The sequence below is a fragment of the Henckelia pumila genome, chromosome 3, assembly GCF_033568475.1.
Source record: "Henckelia pumila isolate YLH828 chromosome 3, ASM3356847v2, whole genome shotgun sequence".
Lineage (NCBI taxonomy): Eukaryota > Viridiplantae > Streptophyta > Magnoliopsida > Lamiales > Gesneriaceae > Henckelia > Henckelia pumila.
This window is the reverse complement of record NC_133122.1, coordinates 189,850,984-189,865,554: the sequence shown is the minus strand read 5'-3', so window position 1 is coordinate 189,865,554 and position 14,571 is coordinate 189,850,984.

Sequence of the window (14,571 nt, the reverse complement as noted above, 5' to 3'; positions counted from 1 at the left end):
TCATGGTAAGAGCGCCTAGAAACATCGCCCCATGATTCCCTAGGTATAACTGATAGTGCCTGCAAGAACCAGTAGGTTTTGGTTAGCGTACAGTACGGTCCCTTCATCCATATATCCCGATCGAATCAACAACCATTGGTATATCGAGAGTCGTTCGAGATTCGATAGCTATGCAATAAATCTTGAAGATCAAATAGTGACATCGCATGTGCAACTAGGAAACCAAGTAACCCAAAGCACATCATGTACTCTGGCCAGAGATTTGTCACACTAATATCTCCTCAGATCGCATGGGATATCCACACTCGCAAGTGTGTGGTGAATCCTTGACAACAAAGCATTGACTCCTATATGTGTCGTAACTGTACTCAATCTTGATACCTGATGACCCTCATAGAGTCGGTAAACGAGTTAAAGTACAGTACTAGCATATAGAGTCTCCATGACGTTTCAAGTAGTAATGACTAATGGTGTACAACCAAAACCGCGGACTTATCTACTCAATTAGTGAAAACCACTTGGAAAGTCCGAATAGGGTAGTTCGATCATCCACCAAATGAATATCCATTTGCATGCTTCGAATATCTCTATGTTCCATACCAATTAAACGTGGTACTCGGCATCGCAAATGCTAGTCTCAATCTTGAGCGATCCTTATCCTTATTGCGGACGGCTCAATTGACTAGAAACTGGTTTAGAATATACAGTGATTACAAGATGTGTTTCATGATAGTCATCCATATCCAATATCACATCTTGCATACACTTTAGTATATTCAAGGTCTTTATCTAAACATCGTATAACACGTCACAACATAACAATATGATAAAAGATAAAGAAATGCCAATATAAAGTGTAAATTATATTAAACAAAGATTGTTTACAAATATAGTCATAAAGGCCCTTAGCCACAAGTTGGCTAACAGGGCACCCACTCTTTCAGTTGTACGAGGGGCCTTAGAATTCTTCCAGGACCTGATTGTATTTAAAGAACTACATGGTGTTGATGGTCCGCAATATGTAAACTTTGATGAGATATGGGTGCAGTGTCATAACATTCCGATCGCATTCCTGAATAAAAATGTAATAGTCCGGTTCTATTTTACAAGATTAATTAAGTAAAAATGGTTAATCATGGATTAGGGGCTTAATTTGGAATTAATTGGACAATTTTCAAAATTTTGATCAAGGTGAGTTCGGAGCGTCCGAACTAAGATAGGAGGATCTGAACCCTTCGAGTCTTGAGCTAGGGATCAGACGATGCGGAGGGATCGGATCGTCCGAACCCAGATCGGACCGTCCGAACCCAGTTAGGCCATGCAAGGGTTGAGGTGGCAAAACTGACCAACACGTAGCAAGTTCGGAGCGTCCGAAGTCGGGATCGGACCATCCGAACTGCATGTGCATGCAGTGACGTGTTGTGCATGCAAGGTTCGGACCGTCCGAACTCCCCGATCGGACCGTCTGAACTCCGCCTATAAATAGGCCATCCGAGGCCTCATTTTCTTCACACCATTTCCAAGTTTCTCTCTTGGTCTTTAGGCCTTCTAGGTGATTTCCAGCCTTCCTGGGCTTGGTCCGGGAGTTGGCAAGGCGCTCCGGGGTTGCTGTGGAGTAGTGCCAAAGTTCTGGGGTAGTCGTCATCAGAGGGCTGACGAAGGACGCAGGTATAGCTCTGGATCCTTATAGTAAATAGGGAGTATGCTATAGCGTAGTTAAGACTTTTAGAATAAGGTTATAATGCATGAGTACTTTGCATTGTAGTACTGCGATAGGCTTGGACATAAAGCTTGCCTAGTGTATGAGGTACGGTGGTATTATTCGAGATATCCAGATTGAGTATGCATGTATTATGTGTTTGAATGGATTACGTGATTGCATGTTTTATATGCCTTTATATATACATCTGTCATGACTGTATGTTGCATACATGAGCATATTGAGCCTTTATCTTAGAGTTATCTTGTAGTAGGGTGCTCACCCTACGATTTGTGGATGGTTGGATACGTAAGTTTTGTGTCAGGTCACCGTGATGGTTGGACACATGTACTAGTATCAGGTCACCATTATCCACTGGGTATATGAGCCACCTCCTAGGGCGACGACGCAGCGTGCTATATAACCTGAGCCCGGTCTATGAGCTTGATTCTTGACCTGAGTGTCTTGGTACCTAGTTCACTTGAATACATGCACATATAATACCGTATACTCATACTCTCGTACTGAGTTTTTCATGCTCACGTCCCATACTTTGTTGTATCTAGACACCCTATTCCATAGGGCAGGTTTGCGACTGGATTAGGCGGGTGGTTCCAGGAAAGCTTAGGCAGTGGATGACCAGCAGGATTATTGTCTAGGCTTATGTTTCTGTTGTATTTGAGTTCATACAGATTTCGATATGACTGTATCATAATTATTTGCGATTTATTTATGCTTTTCCGCTGTTATTTCTGATGATTTATTTGATTAAGTTAAATTCATGTTTAAGCTTCTGATTAGTAGGTGATCACGGTGCGGGTCACTACAAAAACACCCTTGATAAAATAGGATCGCAGATTGGTGTTGTGGAGGAATTGGATGAGGTTGAAAGAGGCTCTTATATCGGAAGATTTGTGCGAGTCAATGTACGAATAAATATCACAAAACCTCTGAAAAAATTTGTTAGAGTTGGAATAGACAACAGTGAGGAAGATGTTATCATAATCTTGACCTATGAAAAATTACCCAATTTTTTTTACCAGTGTGGTATTCTTGGCCATTCCTTCCGAACTTGTGGTGAGGAAGAGATTGGTGATTCAAAACTGAAGTATGGGGTATGGATGAAGGCAAAAAATCATGTCTTCAAGGGAAAGGGCAGATCATCATCACCCCGGAAACCTAGCCCTAACCCTGATATCCATTCTATTATAGTGCGTAAGGGGACTCTAGGAGATGACCATGAGTTGGGAAAGATTTCGAATCAAAAAAAAGGGAAAGACATTGTTCCGAATGATGATGATGTATTGGCAATGCATGTAAATAAAATACCCACCTCGCCACTTAAGAATCCTGTTATACTGGAGTTCATGCAGATTGAGAGGCCCGTTTTGACATATAATGCAATAGTGGAGGAGACTCAACCAATTAAAAAGATCCCAATGAAGTGGAAACGACCAGCCCGTGCGCAATCTAGCACGAATGATTTGGTACTACAAGAGAAGAAAAGTTTAATTGGCCAAAATAGGGATGCATTGGCGTGTCTTGAAGAAGTGGACCGTGCGAATATGAGGGCTGGTAAAAAAAATAGGTGGTGGATGGATTGAGTATGGAAGATTCAAATTTGGCGGGGGTTGCAACAATTATGAGTTGCATTGTATGGAATGTCTGGGGGCTTGAGAACCAACTGGCATTCCGAGAATTGAATCGGCTTCTCACCGATAAGAAACCCTATCTCTTATTCTTAAAAGAAATATGAAAGGGAGATATTAATTGCTCCCAATGGTATAATATGCTCGGTTTTAAAGGATGTTTTGTGGTAAATAGTTGAGGCCGGAGTGGAGGACTATGTCTATTCTATAATGACCCTTTCGAGATTTCCATAAAATCGTATTCGCAGGGGGATATTGATTGTATGGTGATGCATGTGAAAAAAAATGGAGACTTACTGGATTTTATGGTAATCCAGAGCCAAACCTTAGGCATACCTTATGGGATTTACTTCGGAGATTGGCAGACTTACCTAAATTTCAAAATTGTCATTAGGTCGTTGGAGGATATTTTAATGAGATTTGCTACGACGGTGAAAAACTTAGGGGTAATCGGCAGAATGGGACTCAAATGGCGGCTTCTAATGATGCTTTGGATATGTGCAGTCTACAAAATATATACTATGAGGGTGGTATCTTCACATGGTTGAACTGTCGCTTTACATAGGGGTTGATCTTTGAGTGCTTGGATAGATTCGTTGGCACTTTCGGTTGGTGAGTATTGTACCCGGTTGCTAAATGCACATCTTTGGATTTCTATCATTCTAACCACCATCCGATATGCATGGATCTTGGAACCCCACCCAGCTCAGACCATCAGCAGCCTACCAATACCAAAAGAATGTTTCGATTCGAATCTATGTGGATGAGAGATAGAGAATGCAAATCAGTCGTTACAGATTCTTGGAAAATTTTCAACCTTGAGCCGGACTTTAAGGAAAAACTTCTATTGTGCTCCGCTACTATCTAGCAATGGGCCTCACGAAAATTCAGAGTCATTCCATGACAGATCAAGGCTAAGCAGGATCAGCTAGCATCAGTGCGCACTCATGAGCGCGTGCATGTTGAGCTGGAGAATATACAAAAGCTAGAAATCGAGATTGAGAATCTAATCTCACTAGAAGAGATGTATTGGAAGCAATGTAGTCAGGTCAATTGGCTTACATTGGGTGACAAGAATACCAGCTTCTTCCACCGATCGACTACTCTACGAAAGTCACATAACAATATAAATGACTTATTCTGAAGGCATGGTGATCTAGTCCATGAAGATGGAGGTAAAGAAATTATCATTTATTATGATAATTTATTTAAGTCTACTGAGCCCACTCCGGATTTATTACTCCCTGTGATTGATTGCATTCGACAAGTAGTGTCTGCTTCTATGAATGCAGTCCTCTGTGCGCCGTTTAAGGGCTCTAACATAAAAAATTCCCTGTTTGATATGAATCCTGATAAGGCACCCGGACCATATGGCATATCAACCCTCTTCTACCAGAAATATTGGCACATCATAGAGGATGATTTTACTAGAGAAACCCTATCAATCCTAAATTAGAATGCATCAGTGGAAAGCTGCAATAATACTATTGTGATATGAATCTAGGAGGTTCTCGAAGATTAATATTGTTCCAAGATGAGAATTCGGAATTGTATTTGAAGTGGAAGAAAAGGGTAGAGAGTGTATTAGATGGTCGTGATATTTCTGAAGCTAGGAAGGTGAAACTTGTCATAAAATATATAACTAAATATTGCCTAAAGATATCAAAGATATCATCTAGAGAGTTTTCTAGTAGGTCTAAAACACTTAAAATAGGCAAAATTATCATAAATATTACTTAAATCATGCACAAACACACCAAAGTGTGTGTTTTTTTATCGGAAATCCTCGCTCGCTCGAGCGGAAGGAAACCGCGCTCGAACGAGGTATTCTCTGTCCCGCAATTCCTTTTGGACTCGCTCGAGCGGCCAAAACCCACGCTCGAGCAAGGAAATCTTTGCCCAAAAATTTTTCTGAGGCTCGCTCGAGCGGCAGAATGTTGCTCTCGGGAGAGACGTCTTCTGTACAAAAATTAATTTCTTTTCTCTTTTCAGCTTCCAACACTTCAATGACATCCCAATGGCCTCCAAATTGATCTTCAAGCTCTTCAACTTGATTGCCATGTAATCCAAATCCGTCTACCCTTGATTGTAAACACCAAACAAATCTTGGAACAATATGAATCTTCGAGCACCTCCTAGATTCAAATCATATTGGCTCTCTTATCTCGAAAGTTCCTAATCCGCTGATGATGAAGGAATTTCGTCCAATAAGTTTATGTAATACCTGCTACAAAATCATAACAAAGGCTATTACAAACATATTAACGCCGTTTATGCCACTTATTGTTTATGATACCCAAAGTGCATTTGTCCCTGGAAGATTGATTACGGATAATATTATTCTTGGGTTTGAGGTCATACACTGGATGAGAAACTGGGAAATAGGCAAAGATGGATATGCGGCACTCAAACTTGATATGAGTAAGGCATATGATCATGTTGAATGGACGTTTTTGGAAGCTATTATGATTAAGATGGGATTCAATGGTGATTAGGTGAAGAAGGTGATGAACTGTGTTTCAAGTGTCAGATACTCCTTTGCACTGAACTAATCTGTATTGGGGAGTTTGAAATCGGGACGTGGAATCAGAAAAGGTAATCCCCTGTCACCATATCTGTTTGCAATATGTGTACAGGGATTATCAGCTTCATTCTCAGCATATGCAAACCGTGGGCTCTTCAATGGGGTTAGAATTGCATCCTCTTGTCTAGTTTTGATTAACCTTTTTTTTTTTTTTTTTTTTTTGCAGATGACAACCTTATATTCTTTAAGGTTCCGTCGAAGATTGCTCTAAGGTGAAGGAGTTCTTAAATGCTTATGAGTTGGCTTCAGGCCAACTGATTAATTTTGAAAAGTCAGCACTATCGTTCACCCCTAACACAGTGCCTGCAATGGTGGATAGCATCAAATCTGCTCTATCTATCCCTATGGTTCAAGGGCATCATGATGTTTATCTTGGATTGCCCACATTTTCTCTTTGTAGCAACAGGGTTCAGTTTAATTATCTACTAGAAAGGGCGTCAAAAAGAATTCAGGGTTGGGGCAGTAAGATCTTCTCAGTTGGTGGGAAAGAAGTTCTAATTAAATATGTGCTGCAAGAAATACCGACCTATGCGATGTCACGCTTTTGCATATTTAAAGACACTTGTGTATCGATCGAGTTGGAATGTGCCAATTTCTGGTGAGGTACGGCTGACAAAAGAAGAAAGATGCACTGGAAAGCATGGGATTTTCTCTGCCAGCCTAAGTGCTTGGGCGGTATGGGGTTTAGATATCTTGAAATATTCAATAAATCTTTGCTAGAAAAACAAGTGTGGCATGTGAACCAGAGCCAAAATTTGTTGGTTTCTAAGGTCCTCAAAACCCGCTACTTTAAACATGTGGATATCATGCATGCTTCCTTGGGAAGCGACCCGTCATACATACACTACAACAAAAATGCTCAATCACAACACCTAAAAGACAACGTTTTTTTGTAAAAAGCGTTGTCTTTTTTTATATTACAAAGCTTTTAGTGAAAAGCGTTTTCTATTTATATTTTATATTCATAAAAATACAACGCTTTTTTTAAAAAGCGTTGTCTATATGCATTTTTTTAGGTCTAAGACAACGCTTTTAAAAAGCGTTGTCTATGAGCGTTTTTTTTATGTACAACAATACTTTTTAAAAAGCGTTGTAGATAAACATTTTTTTATTAATTTAAAATAAAATTTAAAATAATTCATTATTTTACCCCTTCGCGTCTGAAAAAAAGCCCAAAATCCCCAAACCCTTAGTCACGATATCTCCCTTTCCCTTGTGCTCTCTTTCGGTTCCAACTTTCTGCTTTTCCATCATCGTCGATTTTTGCTGCAACTCCGGCGACGAGCTTATTCGCAGACTTTCGGGATTTACCTTGCTCGGGTTCTTGGCGACTCCGGTGATGAGGCAGTGGTAGTGGCAGTAAGGTCGGTCGCATGCTGCTCCATGGTCTGACATTGAACGAGGGTGATGGCGATCTTGAGGTAATGCCATAAAATTAATAGATCTGTCATTTTTTGAGAATTTGCTCTATCGATCGTCTCTCCACTTCTCCAGCCTTTATTTGTGGTGTTTTGTTCCTCGCTAAAAATTTATTTACACTTAATTCCATTTCGATTTCATGCTTGTCTGCGCTGCGGTTTCGTGCCAGTGTTCGATTTATTTTTGGAAAATTTTTATCCTCGTTGGTCTGAATTAGAATTTTTAGCTTTGATTTGTCGGTATTTGCTTTATGTTAACACTTTGTGTTTTAAACTTAAGGATTAAGATAGTGGTGGCCTTAACACATGTGGTGTCGGGGGAGAGCCAAGGCGGCCAGTGGGTCTCGCGGCCGGAGTAAATGACCAGCACCATCACTTCATCGTTTGGTGCTGATCCCTCCGCCGTGGGAACTGCCTCCCCTGTTTACTCTTCTTTGAGCTCAGGTTCATGAGCTGAATTTTGGTTACTTTCATCGGTCTTCTTTTCTGGATTTTGAAATTGCTGAATTCTAGAGACAGATAGCGAATAGATGGAATTTGTTTTTGTTTGTTTCGTTTTTTTTTATTTTTTGTGTTGGAGTGCATCGAAATTTTCTGGATAACAGATGCTTATGAGTTTGTTGCTGGATAACTGATGTACTAGTCCATAACATTCGTTATTTTACCCGTTCTCAGTTGTAATAACCATTCAGTGACTGCTTAAATCCTCTTCACTGTTCGCGTTGTTGTGAATGTTATGTTTTATTTTGTGGTAATTATAGAAGATAAAAATGATGCGAGGATAGTAGCATTTGAGCATATTTGTCATTCTCTTCTCGTATTTCTCTTTTACTTTTGATATGCATTAAGGTGATAGTCATTTTCTTTGCTTACCATGTTTGTGAGTGTTGTAGTAAATGTGGGAAACTACCCTTTTTTTTAGGTTCTATTTTACAGTTTTAACTTCAATTTGGGCTAAAAAGTAGCTATCCTGTTTTATAATTCCTTTGATTATTAATTTTTATCACCGCATTTCAAATTTTTGAAGAAACTGTGTTCTCTTGTTTGAGAATCTACCTACTACCCCTTCGGGCTGTCACGAATACACAATGTTTGTTGACCATATAAAAAACAGTATAAAGTACATTTTTGTATCGAAACATGCATTTTTATCTTCTTTAACAGTAGTTTGTTTTATTTTCATGTAGGTTGTAGCCATTTCTTAGAGAGTACTTAAAATTGAATCATACATTATCCAAGTCTTGTTTCATACAGTCATCAAGTACCAAATTTATGAAATAATTGTTGCGTGTTTTTTGCTTGCAAGCGCACGATGTCAAGTATAATATAGGAATTAAGTCCAAGTCGATCCCACGGAGAATGAATAAATGATATTATATCAAATATTTGCAACTAATAAAATCCTAATCCTATGTAGAGCTACGAAAATGGTTTGATTTTTATAAAACTAAAATTTGCAAGAAACAAAACTAAATAACCACGAGTTCACGAGAGAAAAAATCAATAAGCGATGAATGTTAGAGGTTCGACTTCACTTGACTGTCCACCACAATTTATTTCTAATGATTGTTTAATTATCAATTCTTCTAGTTTATTAGCCAAAAATCCCTATTATTTTATACTATCTCTCTCGAGTGTCAAGCAAAAATTCGTATTCAATAAAAAACTCAATATCTCTATCAAAGTTCAATTATTAAATCCGGTAAATAGCACAAGAATTCTTCTAATGACTTCTATGGAGTTATATGCCTCTAGAACAGTATAAACACCAAAGATATATTTTCCTATGTCGTATTCAAAATCTCCTCTTTCGAGTGATAGATTCTAATTAAAATATCATTCAATCTATGGCCAGTAAATTGAAAGCATTAAGATCAGGAAAACACAAATAAACTGTGCGAAGAAATTTAAATATATAAATCAAAATATGTCAATCATGGTTTCCAGTCAAGATCCGTCTACCTCTAGACTAAGAAATTAGTTCATAACGCAATTCAAAATCAAATAACTCATGTTTTTCAAACAATCCATAAACTAAGAAAAATAGAGTTCAAAGAGAAACTAAAACGAATTAGAATGAAGCTTTTCCATCGCCGGATGCCGTCGTCTTCAGTCTTCGTACCGGAATCTCGAGCTCTTGTGCACTTCAAAAATTCTCAATCGCCGTCTCTATGCTCTGAAAACTCTCTAAACCCTCATATCCTTCAGAATAAGCCATAAATTCCTTTTTAAACTCGATCAAAACTTTCCAAAATTATGGACACTGCGCAGCGCCGGAGCGCTATACTTCGGCACTGGAGCGCCCGTCATTTTCTTCCAACAGCGCTGGAGCGCTGTATATGTAGCGCTGGGGCGCTATTTCCTCGACTTTTCATCTTTCGGAAGACTCCGTGTAGCGCTGGAGCGCTTGGCTTGTAGCACTGGGGCGCTAGTTTGGGCACTTTTATTTCTTTGTTCTTCAACTCTTTTTCACCTCTTTTTCACTTCTTTTGACCAACAAAAATGAATAACACTCAAATTCCTGCAAACAACACAAACAACAAGAGACCTGTATAATATCGCTCAAAACACAACAAAAGCCAAACTAATTCATATAAAATATATGTGCAAAAATTGCACTTATCAAATCCCCCCAAACTTGAACTTTTGCTAGTCCCGAGCAAAACAAACAAAACACTAAGATGCACAAGGAATTAAAAACACACAAGAAAGCAGTAAAACTTATTAACCCAACTGGCCTCAGATGTTCAGCAATTAATCCATGTAGCTAATTTTCTCAAGAGTTCTCGTGTGTGTGTGATTAGCCAATCTTGTCTACCCACCTAAATTTCGGTCAAATCATGCAATCAGTAAGCCTCAAAGAGTCATTAACCCCGCTCTCTAGTTTCAACACACTCTCCACCAAGTTCAACCGTTACTCACAAAGATCAACAGGACTTATCAGGTAGTTCTTTTAGGCAAGCACTTTTTATAGAAGAGAAGTATCCATAGTCAATGTAAGCATATAGGATTCAAGTAAAGGGAATTGGATATTTATAATTTTCTGCGGTATTGAGTAGGCTAGGTTTATCAGTTGCAGGGCATTGTCAGACATTTGTCTGACTCCTCTACTCCATACATTCTATACCTTTTTGCATTTTCTTTGGACTTGAATTTCAATCCAGTTTCAATGTCTTCCCTCACCTTACTGTCTCCATCTTTTTCTATCTTTTCTTTTTCATCCAATTGGATTTTTGGCTTTTCTTTTTCTTTTCGGCCTTCTTTCAGTTTTGGATTTTTCTTTTTTTTTTCCGCAAGGCTACAAATGAAAGACTAAAAAATCAAAGGCTTGCAGGCTCAAAAACAAAGTTTCCTAAATCATTTCTCTGTTTGTAAAATCTACCTCAGTTTCGAGTATGTATCGCCAAAGTTAAGAATCAAATCAACTAATCTTCTCACAAAATCCACACAATTTTCTCTACTTATCAGGAGTATCGACAATCAAGGCTATAGTGCAGAAAAAGTGAGAACTCAAGATCCAATGTCGCCAACACTAGATTATATTTTCATTTTCATTTTTTTTTCAACTTCATCATCATAGGCCATTTTTCTTTTTCTTTTCTCATTTTTCACATTTTTGTTTTTGTTTTCTCAAATAAACAACCACACAAACGAACACAGACAAAAAAAAAAAAAACTGACACAAAACAAAACAAGCAAAAACATAATAAGAACGAGAAAACTAAAAACACAGATGCAGGAACTAGTGACTAATTTAGCATGCAACAATCCATCAAACTCGCAACTCAACTTCGCTTCAGCTTCAACAACAATCCATTCAACAAACAGCTCAACAAAACTCATCTAAAACAACAAACAACATCCCCCCAAACTCAGATATGTGCATTGTCCTCAATGTGCAATATCAATAAAAATAAAGAACAAAAACATACCTACGACAATGACCATCAGTGGTCATCATCCATGTCGTCATCCCGAGGGAGCCAAGTAGGAGGTGGGGGAAACTGCGGATCCTCACTGGAGCCAGGAAAGCGCTGGGCTAGAGTCGTCGTGAAATCCACCATATAATCCATGAAAATATCAGTCCGACGACAATGAAGGTCTAGCCGCTACTCTAATCGCGTCAATCGCTCATCAAAATGCTCATACGCTCTAGTAAGTGGTAGTGGTGGTGGCTGGATGCTACTCGTAGGGCGATCCCGAGGCGCTGCTGTTCGCGGAAGGGGTGGTATATTCTCTCGTGTAGTCCCAGTAATAGGTCCTTGGACCTTAAAAAGCTCTTCATCTGTACCCCATGTAACTCCAGCATGTGCACAAAGCGCAGTGATCAATGATGGGTGCGGCAATCCTCCAGTAGTAGCCCCCCTAACTGCTGCAAGAATGGATTCCTGAATGATATTTCCCAAGTTTATCGTCTTCCCAGTAACGATACAGTAAGTCAGGACAGCCCGTTTCTTCGTCACCTCAAAAGTGTGACTTGTGGGCAAAACACGAGCAGCCACCAAGAAAAACCAATACCTCGCGTCTTGCTTCATTTTCCCAGACGGAAAATGCACCACCTTTTCATCTTTCATCTTCCACTGCGCCCCTTTTTTTTTTTTTTTTTTTTTTAAAAAACACCTCCGGAAGCGGGGGGGTAGACAGACCCCTACCTGTATATAAACATAAAAAAGCGATACAAATAAAACCTAACGGAGGAGGGGGACTAGGCCAAGACCTCCCCAAAAGGCTATACAAAGGTAATAAGAACATCAGAACAGCTAGGGTATCGAAAAATATACAACCAAAGCATCCCTAGGAAATAAGTATAAACAAATAACATCAAAGATAGCTAACTAAGTCAATGTCAGCAGTCATCCTGGGCAGCAAAAGCTAGAAGAGAACCACAGCTCGGCCTAGCAAAATAAAAAACGGACACTGAGGCGCGAAGAGTGGCTGGTATCAACCTGTGCAGTAAAACCTAGCGGAGATCCACAACTCCAGGCCAGCAAAATCAAATCCGAAACTAAAGCGCGAAAAGAGGCTGGCACCATCCAGAGCTAAACAACAGATCAAAGCTATGCAAGAAATATGCCCAAAATTCATGATCAGCTGGGAAGTCACTATACATAGGCCGCGAGGAAAAAGAGGAGCGACCGCAAACCAGCAGGCCCAGAGCAAAAAAGCAGAAAAATGGTGAAGAAAACTCAAGCCATAACCTAACTCCCAAGAAGACTGGAAATCCAAAAAGCGAGGGGCACGAGAGACCGCCCACAAAACATCCAAACAACAGCAAGAACCAAGCAAGGAGAAGCACAGTGAACGCCTGGTGATCCATCACCCTGAAGAAGAAAAGCAAGCAACAGGGGAACAGACTAACTCCAAAAACTCCGGAAAAGGGCCGGAGAGCTGTACCTGCAAAGAAAAATAAATAGCTACATATATCTAAATCTAGGATGACCTAGACCAAAAAGGAGAGCAAACAAAGAAAAAGAAAGCCCAAGAGAAACAGCTATAAGCGAGTGTGAGGCTCTAAGAAAATCTAGATCTAAGGTAAGGAAGCCCGGAAGAATCAGAACGGGCCAACGCAGCGATGGAAGTGGTTAAAAGAACACCAATCTCCAACAAACACTGCCTATGATCATGAGCCTGCCGCGCCAACGCATCCGCAACCGAATTCCCTTCCCGATAGATATGCAAGAAATGAACCGGCCTATTCCGCACCAAAACACGCGTCCTCGAAATAATATGGTCCAAATCCCAACGGCACCTCCGAGATCTAAGAATCTGAATGGCAATTTGGGAATCAGCCTCAATCCAAAGGGAAAAAAGGCTAAGGTCAGAACAGAGAAGAATACCCCTCCAAATCGCCCAGAGTTCTGCACGGACATTGGACCCCAAACCAATGAACTCACTAAAAAATGCCAAGACCCTACCAAAAGAATCTCGGACAACCCCTCCACAGACGACTCACCCGGGTTACCTCTCGAGCTCCCATCCACATTGAGCTTGAAGGACCCAGGTGGAGGCCTCAACCAACGGACGATCGCAGTCTTGTGAATCCGTTGGAGGCCGACCGAAATGCCCATCTTCCTCGCAGCCTGCAAAGCCCCCAGCCAAAGACGGGGCTTGATAACAGTTGCGGAATGAGCAAGTCTCAAATAAGACAAAATTTGGAACTTAACCTTCTCCGCAGAGTAGGGTAAGTGACGGTGCTTAGTATCATTGCGTGCAGTCCAGAGGAACCAAAGCACGACAAAAGGAATGAATTCCCTCACATTACCCCCCGGAGACCACTCGCGACCCCTTTTCCAAGCACTGAGAAACAGACTAAAGTTCTCAGTGGCAGGGATGCGAACTCTAAAGATAGCCCCAAAGAAATGCCACACAGAGCGGGCGATGGGACCGTCGATGAAAATGTGAGTGAATGTCTCTGACATCTCACAGCACTGGCACTTGGACATAAGGGAGAAACCCCGCTACTGGAGCACCTCATCCACAGGCAACCACCGATGCCAAAACCTCCACAGAAAGAAGGACATGGTGGGCCTCATCCAGCATCCCCAACAGGGATTAAAGATATCCGAGACCAAGCCTCTCGGTCTGACCTGCTCCCAAGCAGATCTCACAGAAAAGGCACCATCGGTGCTGTGGATCCAGATAGTCGCATCCGGCTCATCCACCAAAACAGGAATCTGAACGATACCCTCCGCCACCGAGGGAGCGACGACAGCGCAAAGGAGATCAAAATCCCAGTCTCCCTCCAAAAGGAAGCTGAAAACACGCACACACCGATCCCCTCTGACATTACACCTGCTCGACAAAGGGGCATCACCCAACCAAGTATCATCCCAAAAAGAGACATCCCCAAGACCAATCCTCCACCGGATACCAGGCTCCGCACGAGGTCTAATCTGGAGCAAGCGCCTCCAAGTGGGGGAAATGGCTCCACGAGAAGGAGCACAAATAGGGCTGACAGTCCAGCAATACTTCCTCGAAAGGAATCTCGCCCAGAGAGAGGAACCCTGCCGGAATCTGAACCACAGCTTCATGGAAAAGCTGTCAACAATGTCCTTGAGCCTGCGAAAACCCAGGCCTCCTTCTTTCACAAGGAGACAGGCGCGAGACCAGCCGGCCCAGTGCCACTTCTTCTCTAAGGGTCTGGAGCCCCAAAGAAAAGCATTGAAAATACGCTCCAATTTCTCCAAAACAGCCAAAGGAGGTTGGATCACCTGGCAAAGA